The sequence below is a fragment of the Podarcis raffonei genome, chromosome 3 (assembly GCF_027172205.1).
Source record: "Podarcis raffonei isolate rPodRaf1 chromosome 3, rPodRaf1.pri, whole genome shotgun sequence".
NCBI lineage: Eukaryota > Metazoa > Chordata > Lepidosauria > Squamata > Lacertidae > Podarcis > Podarcis raffonei.
The window spans coordinates 28,064,616-28,078,379 of record NC_070604.1 but is presented as its reverse complement, the minus strand read 5'-3'; positions in this window follow the sequence as shown (position 1 = coordinate 28,078,379).

Genomic DNA, 13,764 nt, shown 5'->3' with positions numbered 1-13,764 from the left:
AAGGACAGGCACTGCGAGATTGTATGCATGATTCTTTCCCCTCCAATCCTTTTCCATCTCAAGATCACTCTTCCTCAACCTGCTTTTCCACCTGGCAGATGGGGAAGGTATGAGACTCTCATACGTTCCCCATATCTTTCCCCTTGTGGGTGAAAAAACTGGTTGGCAAGGAAGGGAGATTGTGAACTGGAAAACAACTGGAGGGGAAAGTGTTGAGCAACCACTTCCTGACCGCCTGCTAATACACAGCCTCCCCAGGGAGGTTTGCTGTGGGTTAAAAAGAGAGAGAAAGTGAATAGTTTAAACATCCATGCAAATGTAAGACCTATGATGTCAAGGTGTCATCAGTTTAATTGTTTCTAAAAATAATTTCCCCCCACTTAGTGAGCTATTTTGAGTAAGAATCAGCCAAATATGAATTTGAACTTTGGGGGAATTTTAATTGAGTGAATTATGCCACTTATAAAATGCTGTAGAATTACAGTCGTACCTTGGTCGCTGAATGCCTTGGAACTTGTATGTTTCTGGTCCCGAACAATCAAAAGCCAGAAGTGAGTGTTCTATTATTATAAATGTGATTTCTTACCTGCCCTTCGCCATAAGATTCCAGGGTAGGTTTCAGCAATTTTTAAAAATGCAACATTGAGCACTTGGGGGTAGGGGAGAGATTGCGTCTCAAAATCACATGAGAACATAGCACCCAAAACGGCCACTTGTGCTGTTGCAGGAAAAAACAGGATGTCCCGGTTTTTCCAGGACAGTTGTGGGGTATGGAAGTCGTACAAGGGAGTCGTATGTTACATATAGATACTGCCAAAAGACAACACACAAGGCCTTGTTCGGGTGTGGGTGTGTATCTGTGTGTGAAGATTGAACTTTCTCTCTTTTTGCCTTTTACAGCATGCATTCTGATGATACTTCCTGTGTCAAATGTCCTGCATCCGGGAAGGCATCTGGGAAATGGCAGGGCATAGAACTTTGGACTTTGGGAGACAGTCAGAAAGAAACACAAGAGGAATAGAAATTATACACAAAGACACTGAAAGGTAAGCATGGATGGGACAAGACAGTCAGTCTTATTTGCAGCAGATTTTTGTGGGAAGGTCTTGTGGAGTGGCGAGAAGGAAGGACCCTCAAATGTTTGTTTTCTCAAGAGATTTCATACCTGGTCAGATAGAGTCATTTCTGACTAAAATCTGCAAACGAAAACCAGCTTTCATTGCATTCTGCTTTAGGAGCGCCCAACAAAAACCAGTGCATATTATCTTAATTTCGAAGATAAACAGCGTGCAGAGGTGAGAGTGGGGGATGACCCATTCCCAGAGCTTTCCTCCCCCCTCGGGTGGGCGCCATTGCCATTCTAAGAGAACAAGGGAAAAGTTCATGGTGAGCTATTTCTAGAAAAATAGCACTGCCCATTCCCACTCCCCATAGAGAGCCAGTGTGATGGACTCGTAATCTGGGGAACCGGGTTCGCGTCTCCGCTCCTCCACATGCATCTGCTGGGTGACCTTGGGCTAGTCACACTTCTCTGAAGTCTCTCAGCCCCACTCACCTCACAGAGTGTTTGTTGTGGGGGAGGAAGGGAAAGGAGAATGTTAGCCGCTTTGAGACTCCTTCGGGTAGTGATAAAGCAGGATATCAAATCCAAATCCAAATCCATATTCCACACATTGATTATCTCTAGAATGAATGCCCTATTCAAAGGGCTAAAGAGGATCTATTATCAACCATCTTACACAGGTAAGATGGTAGATAATAGATCCTCTTTAGCCCTTTTACACAAAATATGCTCATATGAACCAATGCCTGAAAAAAAAAATCTTATAGATGTCAACTCTGAAGTTAAGTCCCACTGAGCTCAGAGTAGGTTTCTACCAGGTAAGTTGGGAAAGGGCTACAGCTCTCGGCATTTATAATTAGTAAAGTATATCAATTAATTCTCTATTTTAAAAAATTACCCAAAGCAGCCTGCAGCAAAACTTTGCTGACTATGACGTTCATAACTAATCCTGGCTAAGAACTGCTGCTTTATTAATGTATTATTATCATGTGCTGCAAGCATAGAATATATGTTCTATTTGTTTTCTCTTTTTTAAATGGGAGAAAAGTTCCACTGATGCCTGGGGAAAGGTGATTCATTCACCTATTTTGCTCCAGATACTTTTATGGTGGCTCTCTTAATAGCCTTCTTCTTTGCGTCCATTAATTATTTTTCTACAGGTGTTCTCTGTTATAAACATTAGGTATTTAGGGTGTTGTTGTTTTTTAAAACCAGACAGAATATCTCTCCTCCTCAGCCTTGAAAGTGTTTTGTCAGCAATCATCCACCCCTACAAATTATTTGTGGGCCATTCCAGAATCAGCAATCCATGCCAAACGAAGGAGCAAAATTCTGGACAGTACCACTGTACAGGTGGGCCATTGCATTTTTGAATGCTTCCTCAAGCTAAAAGTCACAAACTAGGCCTTCAAGGAAATGATTATACTATACATTTATCCTTGACATGCTAGACCACTACATGCTGGGAGTATTTTTTTAAGTAGGGGTCGCATTAAGACACACCATGACCTCCCTCTCTCATTTGCTGTCTGAAGTGACACAGCCTAGAATGCTCCCAATTTCATCTGTGAAATGCAAGGATGACCAGCTCATGGACTTTCAGATGTTGCCAGACTGCAGTCTCCCTAATTCATGACCTTTTGAGGAAAGTCAGCTTCCCTAGCCATGCAGAATGAAGCAGAGAATGAGAACCGTTTCTTCTCTTTGCAAAGAGGTATCACTGAAGCAAAGCTCTTGACAAAGTCACAGTGAAAGTGAAGAACTTCGCCAGGGCTAAGCAGATGCGCCACCACTGAACTGCAGATCCTCCCCGTATCTATAGCAGAAATCTTCAATAAAATTCAATCAAAAAGACTTCCATGGTCATTCCTATCCTTTATTTAACACCTTCTCCCCTAAACCTGCCAGAGCAGCTCTCGAGGTGAAAGCAATTCCCATCCTGTGAAGCAGCTATAATTTTAGAACGCTTAATCAGAAAAGGTCAGAACTACAATTTCAGTCATGAAAGCTTCGTCAAACCCAACATTAAAATACGAAGCCCAGACAAAGACAGGGTTAAATTTTGTTTCATCAGTGTGAACACGCAAGACAAATTCAAAACAAAATGTCCTCCATTTCTTCTGCCTTACTGATGGCATCCACCAACTCACAGTCCAAAGAGTTCCAGGAGTCGCTCGCTGCTGTTATGATGCTATCAAAGTCCAGAGCACTACAATGATGGAAAGGAAGGACTTGTTTTGAGGAGGAAAGCGGAGCCCATCTACTGCTAACTAAATTCTGTAAGGGTAGGAGAAGGCCAAGTGATTTGGGATGCCTCCAGACTGGTAGCTTCCCAATCATTAGCCAAGCATTGTTCTTCCACTGTACACTATGTGTCAAATTTATTTATTTTATTCTACTGCAAAGCAGTAGAAGAAGGATAGCTCAGTTGATAAGATCATGCAACCGATGATGCCAAGGTTGCAAGTTTTATCCACATATGAGACACTTGCATATTCCTGCCTTGCAAGGGCTACATGATCCTTGGAGGGACATGGGTGGCACTGTGGTCTAAACCACCGAGCCTCTTGGACTTTCCAATCAGAAGGTCAGCGGTTCGAATCCCCACAATGGGATGAGTTTCCATTGCTCTGTCCCAGCTCCTGCCAACCTAGCAGTTCGAAAACACACCAGTGCAAGTAGATAAATAGGTACCACTGCGGAGGGAAGGTAAACTATGTTTCTGTGTGCTCAGTGTCCTGTTTCACCAGTAGCAGTTTAGTCATGCTGGCCACATGATCCGGAAAGCTGTCTGTGGACAAATGCCAGCTCCCTCGGCCTGAAAGCAAGATGAGCGCCGCAACCCCATAGTCGCCTTTGACTGGATTTAACCGTCCAGGGGTCCTTTACCTGTTTTTTACCTTTACCTTCCAATTCTACAATTCTATGATTGCAACTTACTCAAAGTAGACCCATTGAAATAAATGAGCAAGTGACTAACATGTTCAATGATTTCAGTGGGTTAACTCGGAATGTGGCTCATTTGGCTACAATCCCCACTCCCCCAAAATTTCAAAGCAGGGGGGAAATGCAGATTAAAACAAAAATCAAAATTTAAATTTGCACTAAAGTATTTTTTGTTCACTTAAGCACTTAAATGGCACCAGTAGGAAATGTAACTGAATATAGGATGTGCTAGATGTGTGGCAATTGGCTATCTCACTGCACATGTCAGAGCCACATTTATTTTAAAAAGATAGAAGAGTAACACGAAGGCAGTGAAGGCGAATAATTAAGAGAGGGTGGCAGTTGTAGTCTAACAACATCTGAAGGGCCACAGATTACACATTTTGCATTAAGGTGATCTACAGCTGCAGAGACTGCTTTACTCTTCTTTTTTTTAAAAAGATCAGATTTTCTGTAGTCTGAAATAAAGATCAGAAGAGAACAACAATTTGGTGAATGTATCTTATAGATGCCCTCTAATTAAAAAAAAAAAGCAAAGCATGACTATTACACCATAAACACCTAGTATGGAATCATTCTTGGTTAGTACTGTGGTATTATAGAGGTTAGTTTATAGTTTCCTCCTGGTACTTTAAGCAGATTACTTCATCCTGGTGAATTTAGGGCTGGCCTAACCAATTTGATCCACCAGGAAATGCCAGCTCTTATTTTTTTGTCATAGGATTTTTTCTTATTCCGAGTGCCTCGCCATTTTTAGCAGAAACACTTAAACTCTGTAATCTGCTTCCATAATCATAAAATGATTTACAGGACAGGATGGAAAGAAATGGTTTCACAAAGTATCTTGTCAACTGAAATATGCTACTTTGGCTGAATGGGAAATGTTTCTGGTTGACAATGAAGAACTAGTCTGAAAAGGCAACAGTTATAGGGACAATAAAAGTTATGAAGTGGTTTGGATCACATCATACTCCCTTGGTAGATCATTCTCATTCTCCTCTGAATATGAGACACTTGAAGAAGTTGCTCATAAAACTGCAATGGCTCTGGGGCATGAATGAGCTGGGGTTCATTTCTTTCCTTACTGACCAAGATGTAAATCTGAGCATATATAAGTTAGTTTCAGCACAGATCTCAAAGCTGTTCCTATTAAGTGTTGGTGGGGGCAGCAAGGAAGCGGAGCAAGCCAGGATTGAGAGAAAAAATGCTGGCGGAGTAAAATTCACCCAGAATTTTTAGCTGCCAAGCTGCATAAAGCATACAATTTCAGTGTGCAAGGCCCTAGGTTCAATCACAATGAAAGTACAGTCGTACCTTGGAAGTCGAATGGAATCCGTTCTGGAAGTCCGTTCGACTTATAAAACGTTTGGAAACCAAAGCGTGGCTTCTGATTGGGTGCTGGAAGCTCCATTGGAAGCCCCATCGGACGTTCGGGTTCCAAAGAACGTTTGCAAACCAGAACACTCACATCCGGGTTTGCAGCATTTGGGAGCCAAAACTTCTGAGTACCAAGGCGTTCGGGATCCAAGGTATGACTGTATACCAGGAATATATGGTGGAGAACCTCCTTGTGCATTGGGTTACGCTCACCTTTTCCACCTCAACTTTGCAACTCACTTTGAAAACCATGAAAGAAAAGCCCACCTCATGTATTGCCACCTCTGGTTGCACATATGCTAACAGAGGTCTTCCCTGGTACCTGCAAGCTCCCATCCCATCCACTATGAAATTTGCATACCGCTCTACACCGGAAGATCTCTGGGTGGGTTCACGGCATAAAAATGCAGAATAAAACCAAGAGCAAAGCAAAAGCAAGAGGAAAGCAAAACATTACCCCCTTCCCCTGCCCTCTTACAATACATTTAAAAAGACATAGGCTGTTGAAGAGTCTGAATGTTTTCGCCTGGTGCCTAAAGATAAGTTAATGAAGGTGTCAGGCAAGCCTTCCTGGGGAGAGCACTCCACGAGTGGTGAGCCACTGCGGAGAAGGCTTGTGCTTGTGTGGCCACCCGCAGGACTTCTTGCGGAGGACACACATGAAGAAGGGTCTCAAATGATGGTCACAGGGTCCAATTTGGCTTATATGGGGAGAACCAGTCAAGTATTAGGAAGTTAACATGGCTGTACCTCTAATAGCCATGCTGACAAGGGTTTTTCATAAGGTGTAGGCTTTTTTTGTTCTTCCGCGAGCAAAATTTAGCTCATTCATCTTGGACTAGTATTCCTTAGTTCAGCGGTTCTCAACCTGTGGGTCCCCAGATGTTGTTGGACTACAACTCCCATCATCCCTGAGCTCTGGCCTTGCTAGCTAGGGGTCATGGGAGTTGTAGTCCAACAACATCTGGGGACCGACACACAGGTTGAGAAAGGCTGCCTTAGTTTAATGTAGCACTTGGCTCCAACTGAAGATAAAGGCTGCTCCTAAAGACCCCGCCTTCTTCAAGATGTTGCCAATTCATATTGAAATACACCAGCCCAACTGACAGACATGGCACACCTGGAGCACTTGTGAGCGTCATCAAGTTAAGCGAGGCAGAAGGAGAGAGGGAGCAGCCAGAGAGCCCAGATGCATTGGGGTTGAGGTTAGCAATTAGTGCCCTGCTAAATTGCAGGATGCTTTAAGGTATGCTCACTTGAGGGCAATGCCCTAGACTTTGCACTGTGTGGTCCTGGCAGAGAGAATTAAACAGTCATTTTCCCTGTGTACCTTGGCTCCAGTCACATAATTATCTCGGCGCAGCAACTGCTGTAGCAACGGCCCAAAACACCCACCCACTTGACTAATCCTTGCAGCAAGGAAGAGTCACGGCTGCTTACCTTCCTCGGCTGAATTACAAAAATCGAGACCATCCTCTTAACCTTACGCGTGACGATCGTAAGCGAAACGTAATGCCAAATCAACAAATCTGCTTGCCAGCCCTCTAACCACCTTCCTGGTAAGCCATAGGGTGGATTGATCTATGGGAAGTTGTTGTTTAGTTGTTTAGTCGTGTCCAACTCTTCGTGACCCCATGGACCAGAGCATGCCAGGCACTCCTGTCTTCCACTGCCTCCCACAGTTTGGTCAAACTCATGCTGGTATCTTCGAGAACACTGTCCAACCATCTCGTCCTCTGTCTTCCCCTTCTCCTTGTGCCCTCCATCTTTCCCAACATCAGGGTCTTTTCCAGGGAGTCTTCTCTTCTCATGAGGTGGCCAAAGTATTGGAGCTTCAGCTTCAGGATCTGTCCTTCCAGGGAGCACTCAGGGCTGTTTTCCTTAAGAATGGAGAGGTTTGATCTTGCAGTCCATGGGACTCTCAAGAGTCTCCTCCAGCACCATAATTCAAAAACATCAATTCTTCGGCGATCAGCCTTCTTGATGGTCCAGCTCTTTACTTAATGGGAAGTAAATTTGATAAATCTCGGTGCTCCTTTCTAATTCAGGTGAACTTCACCTGGGGCCAAGATCAGATCAATTGAATTCACCGAGGCTTCCACCTTCAACCTGATTTACCAGGAAAGCAGTAGGCAGCAGGTATATCACAGCACAGAGGGTCCTATGTGTAGGTTATTTGAGTTGCATCCTTTACAAAATGCAGAATGCTGCAGTCATTAGCCAGCCTGTGCTAGATAGGAAGAGTGTCTTTCCATGATCAAATGGGCTATCTGCTCATCAGTGTTTCTGCTCCCTCTGGTGTATGTCAGCCCTGCAGTGCTGAGCTAATTTGCCTTCCACATGGGAACATGCCAAGCATACCAACTCCTCTCCCTCTCAGTAAATCACTGATAACAATCTTCCATTTATTCTCAAGGGAAATCCGCAGCTATCTGAAGCAATCAGATCCCACAATCGTATCTTTCCCCTGAAGAACCCACACATAAAGCAAGCTGGAGTCCCCAGATGGCTTTTAAAATCGGGGAAAGAAAGAAAGAAAGAGCAGGCATTGAAGTGACACCTCGCCACCAGACATTTCAAGAGAAGACGCCGGCTGCCGACTTCCACAATTTATCGCGAGAGTCTTGGGATTCGGAGGGAAAATGGTAGAATTTCATTGCAAGAAGAAGAAGTGGCACTTCTAACAGGAATGCACACCGGAGATGAGATTTCAGTTCCAAGTTGGGGGTTGGGGTGGATTCCCTGCTCCCTGGCATGCTGGAAAATATGCACTGAAAGCCCGAACTGTCCATTAAGGGTGGCAGACTCAGATTTCCAAATACAGTGGTACCTCAGGTTACATACGCTTCAGGTTACATACACTTCAGGTTACAGACTCTGCTAACCCAGAAATAGTACCTCGGGTTAAGAACTTTGCTTCAGGATGAGAACAGAAATCGTGCTCTGGCGGCGCGGCGGCAGCAGGAGGCTCCATTAGCTAAAGTGGTGCTTCAGGTTAAGAACAGTTTCAGGTTAAGAATGGACCTCCAGAGCAAATTGAGTACTTTACCCGATGTACCACTGTACAGGTCTGCCCCACAGATGTAGGAAGCAAGAGGTGGGGCGCGAATGTCATGTTTTTTAAAAAGGGAGTTTCAGCAGGTGCAACTGGTCGTGCAAGGTGAAGGGAAGCTGCAGCTACTGAAATGTCCTGCTCAACATGACTCTCCAAAAGTGCAGGATCCCTGCATCCTCCGTAGCCTCCAGCCAACCTCATGCTGTGTCAAGATGCAACCAGAATGAGTAGGCAGATGGATAGGTTTGCTTTGGCAGAAGTAGGAGCGAACTCTGCCACCTGTCCACCCCTCCCCCTTATAACTGTAGCTCACTACTTTTACAAGCCCTGACACACACACACATACCGGTATATATATATATAACTTTTTTTTTTGGCAAAAGAAACAAACCAGGAAGAAAGTAGGGCAAGGATAATTCCAAGTCAACTGTCAACGGAAAGTAGATGCTAAAAGGCCCTGAAGATCTGGAACAGCGCTATACCAGCCATCAACAGATGTTTTAGACTACAGTTCCCATCAATCTCAGCCAGCATGGCAAATTGTAGTCCTCAACTACTAGAGGATTCCATGTTGTTGACTACCCCTGCGCTATACTAAGGCTTCACTAGAGTAATAGTAATAGAGTAATAGTCAGCCAGTCAGAACATTAACCACCCAAGCAAGCCATTGGTGAAAACTGGTCCTCGCCATTTTTAACCATGCCTATGAAGCCAGTTTCCACGGGAGAGTTTTGTGGGTGTGGTTTTTATATTCACCTCCAAGATGCGCATAACACAAACAGCTTCCCATCTCTCCAGGGAGTCTGTATAGGGAGTCCTTCTCTGCTCAAATGACCCAGGAGATTGTAAACACACCCAAAAAACTGCTTAGACCACTCTAAACCATCAACAATTGTTTTATGTCCAACTGCCTTCACTTTACAATGATTTCTCAAAAGACTTAAACTTCATCATTCCATTTTGCATAGGTTATACATACGAATAAGGACAGCTTTTTATGTCATTTAGGTCTTTTTAGATCAGATTTGTTGCACTGTGGGTGGATTCTGCAACATGCTCTTGACATGACAAATGTACAGTGGATGCGGGTGGCACTGTGGTCTAAACCACTGAGCCTCTTGGGCTTGCCGATCAGAAGATTGGCAGTTCAAATCCCCATGACGGGGTGAGCTCCCGTTGCTCTGTCCCAGCTTCTGCCAACCTAGCAGTTTGAAAGCACACCAGTCCAAGTAGATAAATAGGTACCGCTGCGGTGAGAAGGTAAACAGCATTTCCGTGCGCTCTGGTTTCCATCACAGTGTTCCGTTCCACCAGAAGCAGTTTAGTCATGCTGGCCACATGACTCGGAAAGTTGTCTGTGGACAAACACCAGCTCCCACGGACTGAAAGCAAGATGAGCCCCGCAACCCCATAGTCACTTTTGACTGGACTTAACCATCCAGGGGCCCCTTACCTTTTTACCTTTTATATTACATTATTCTGCTCTGTGATGCTTCTGCAATACAGTGGTACCTCGGGTTACATACGCTTCAGGTTACAGACTCCGCTAACCCAGAAATAGTACCTCGGGTTAAGAACTTTGCTTCAGGATGAGAACAGAAATCATGCTCCGGTGGCGTGGCGGCAGCAGGAGGCCCCATTAGCTAAAGTGGTGCTTCAGGTTAAGAACAGTTTCAGGTTAAGAACAGACCTCCGGAACAAATTAAGTACTTAACCCGAGGTACCACTGTACTACCAGATTACTGCTATCTGGAGGAGCTGTAGTGCAACAAAAATGGGACAAGGAAAAGCAAAGCAAAACCCAAAACCAGAATATTTGTAGCATGAAAAGCTACTGGATTTCAGCAAAAGTTAATAGGAGATGGACTGGTTGGAAATGAAGCAGTATGGCTACCCCAAAGCCTTTGCAGTCAGAAACTGTATTGAAAGTGAGATCACTTATGACCACCCTGATAACATCAGGAGCACAAATCACTACGAATGGGCAATAAAAAGGACATCTGGACAGACACTAAAGATTAAAACCAGCATTCTGAACCCAAGAGAGAATGAAATTGGCAGCCGGTGGAGATGGAATAATATTGGAGTAATAGGCTCTGTAAATCTTGCTCTGGCTAATACTCAGGTGACCAGATCCCCCATGTTTTAGCCAAGAGCTGCTCCTTCTTTCTGCATCTGTTCTTTCTTTTTACCATTAAAAACCAATATCAGATTTATTTCATCTACAATTGGGAATGTGAGTTTGCTGGAAACCACGGGAGGGGAGAGTGCTCTGGCGCTTGAATCCTGCTAGCAAGTTTCCTAAACATCTTGTTGCTCGCTGTGAGAACAGGATACTTGAACTAGATAGCTTGATCCAGCTGGCTCTTCTTATGTTCATACATTCTTAGTTTTTCTATTTTTAGCAGGAATAGCCCACAGCGTAGTTGCGTCCCTTTGGTCGGAAACACCAGAAATTGTACTAACAAGCTGCACCCGTTCAAAACATGTTTTGGAAGCCTTTGTTTTGATGAAGAAGGTTCCGAAATAACCATTATGACATAAATTTTAACAGCCTGCCACCACTTTTTAAAGGACAGATAATTAGACATTTGACAGAACCCTTATGACACCAGAAGGAACTTCCACATCAGGCATTTACAGTAGTAACTTGGTTTTCGAACAGCTTAGTTCTCGAACATTTTGGCTCCCGAACATCACAAACCAGGAAGTGACTGCTCTGGTTTGCGTACTAATTTTGGCAGCCGAACATCTGACAGGGCTTCCGCAGTTTCTGATTGGCTGCAGGAGCTTCCTGAAGCCAATCAGAAGCCACGCTGTGATGGGATGATGAGCTGCTTGTGCGTGAAATTCCTAGTCCCTCAGAGTTTGGCTAAGTCCACAAAACTTTGTCTGTAACGGAGCTCCTTAAGCATGGCTCCGTCAGTCGCTGGTAGAATCCGACAGTGGGCGTTTACGGAACTTCTTCCAGCATAAAAGCTCCTTAATGGAAACGCGTCTTCTGGACTCTCGGCGCGACAGTTTCCGGCAAGGAGTGGGTGTCCCTATAGGAGGTCCTGAAACCTCCCCACTGTTTTCGCTGGAAGTGTCTCTGAGCCATCCCTCCGACTCACTTTCCCTTGGAGCTCCTCCTCTCCCCCTGCTGGTTCCCTCCTCAGCTGATAAGTCTCTCTCAGCCTCTGTGAGCCCTTTCACCTCCTGTTTTTCCGATGGCAGTTCCCTGACACACGCTTTGGTTTTCGAACGTTTTGGAAGTCGAACAGACTTCCGGAACGGATTCTGTTCGACTTCCAAGGCACGACTGTACTGTGGAATAGCCATGATTTGATCACTCACTTTTTATGGAGGGTCTGTATGGCATCCTCATCAACAAACCCTTGGCCTGCATTTTTTCCATGGTTCTTCCATCATTTTTTAGGCCACTTTAAAAGAAAAGAAAAAAGAATCGTCTTAGCTCTAGTCTTTCATCTTCATTAAGAGATGTGGTTTTGACATGTGCCGTGGTGTGCTCTATTTACCATAGTTTTCCTTGTGTAAGGCTATGTTTTTTTACTCTAAAATATTTTTTAAAATATGGGCTCATCTTATACACAGGTAGTATTTTCCCCCATTTTCTTAAATCGGAGTCCCCCAAAATAGGGGGCATCTTATACATGGGGGTGTCTTATAGACAGAAAAATACGGTATCTATTTATGCTGAGGGTCTTCAACCACTTCGGCACACCTGAAAAGCAGAGAGACTGTTTTGGGCACCACACGTGTCTACAGCTCTTCAATCCCCAACTGTAAGAAGGGAATTTTTCAGCTTTCAAATTCCCAAATGGAGGGGTGCTTAAAAGTTCTAACATAACTTGGGAATTCAAAACACGTTTTGGCTAAATCAACGTGATTCACTTTTGCTTGGTAAGTAAAAATGTTTGTAAAATTATATAGAATTTTTATTTTTTTATTATGTATTTGGTTTTTATTTTTATTATGTATTTTTATGTTTTTATATTTTGATTTTTTCTTGTGAACCACCCTGCAAGTATAGGACGGTAAACAAATTTTAACAACAACAACAACAATAATATGAATAAATCATTAAAAAAGATTGCCAAGTACTTGCAGTTATGTGTTAACATTATTTATTTTCATTTAGCATTCTCTGACATTTTCGGAAGGTAAAACAGACATTCTTTGGCTTTCCAAAAGCAGTTCATGTGCTTCTTCATCAAACGTAGACTTGCCGAGCTAAATGTTGTCCAGTCACTAAAATAATAGCAGATTTGAATTTCTCACACCCAAAAATATAACTCTATGATTCTGTGATTCTAAATACAGGGAAACTAATGAATATAGTAGGCTGGGGGGCATGAGCAAAGCCAGGATTTATTTAAGTGGGGGACAGGACACCCACCGATGAGCATCCTTTGTATGGCTCTATCACCCAGTCGGGTTGCCAGCTGATTATTTCTATTTTTAGTTGAGTATTTTTATTTATTTACTTGATTGGGGGGGAGGCAACTGCCCCCCCCCCCGCTTCACCCATGCTGCGGGAGGCAAAGAAGAGCCTCCCGCATATAAGATGCAATATGCAGATCATCTGCGCCGTCTCAAGTCCCAAGACTCCTTTCAAGACGCACAATTTCCGATGTAATCATTTAGCTGTACCTCGAAACACAACCAGTGGCAGCCAATTCTTCCCATGCACGGCATGCAAAGGGCCTTTGGCTGCCAAGTTACACACACACACATCCCCGCAGAAGAAGTCGAGCACAGTGATAACGTTTCCATGGCAGCCAAACTTCGAAGCTTTTTCCGCCCGGCTCTCAGGAGGTGCTTGAGACAGCAGAAATGGATTGCTTGTTGACTCACAATTGATTTGTTCACTCCCAGCCTTGCATGCCACTGACAAATCACCATTGTTTGCTAATTCATTAATAAGCGCTTGAGAGCATGCCCGCATTTCAACCCGGGCTGTGTTGGCACAGATTCATTATTTCAGATTTAGCACAAACGCCTTCCCTCTTCACCACGGCATGCGCAATTTCTTAAGATGGAATTCTGCTGTGGGAAATCCCTGCGCACCCAAGATATGTTCAAATCAGCTAGAAAGTAGTTTAACTGCCCAAGGATGCAGCGCGTTGTAATTTTCTGAGGGTGCTGATAGTCCTTTTTTAGAGACTAGCAGCCTCTTTTTTATTTGTTTATTTGTTTATTTGTTTATTTGTATTACAGTTCTTTCCCACCTTTCCTTCAAGGTGGCATACAGGATTATCCCCCCCATCTCCATTTCATTCTCACAACGACCCTGTGAGGTAGGTTTGCCTCAAGTAGGCCC